The sequence below is a fragment of the Chaetura pelagica genome, unplaced genomic scaffold, assembly GCF_000747805.2.
Source record: "Chaetura pelagica isolate M959 unplaced genomic scaffold, ChaPel_1.0 scaffold49, whole genome shotgun sequence".
NCBI classification, from domain to species: Eukaryota; Metazoa; Chordata; class Aves; order Apodiformes; family Apodidae; genus Chaetura; species Chaetura pelagica.
The window spans coordinates 291,858-292,348 of NW_009970715.1; positions in this window are offsets into that span (position 1 = coordinate 291,858).

Genomic DNA, 491 nt, shown 5'->3' on the forward strand with positions numbered 1-491 from the left:
TGAGGCACCTCTGATGGATGCTCCTCGTGCATGAATCAGCCGGAGCCTCCCCGTGTCAGGGCTGGTCCAGGTTTGGGGCACCAGGGCACGAAGCTCAGCAGCTCATCCCTGACTGCCACAAGGACATGAAACATCTCCAAAAACCCGTGCCACGTCGTTGGGATGTTGGGGGTTGTGGAATGTGGGCAGCAAAGGGGTGGAAAGCAGCAGAGCCAGGAGCTCGGGGAGATGCTGTGCCCTGGGGCAGGGGCTGCAGCGGCCTGGCAAAGCACGACAGTGATGCTGGGAGGGGAGAGAGCCCCAAAGAAGTGCTTATAATGTCACCAGACTGGTCTGAGTGACAGCACCAGGTCCCCCCACCCCAGCCCTGAAACCCCCTCAAGATGGGGGTTCCCCCCTCCCTCCCCAAGCTGCCAGCTCATTTGCAGGATGGTTATTCTCAGCCATCCATGACCCCTCAGGTATGTTTGGGCACCGTGTCCCGACAGCTG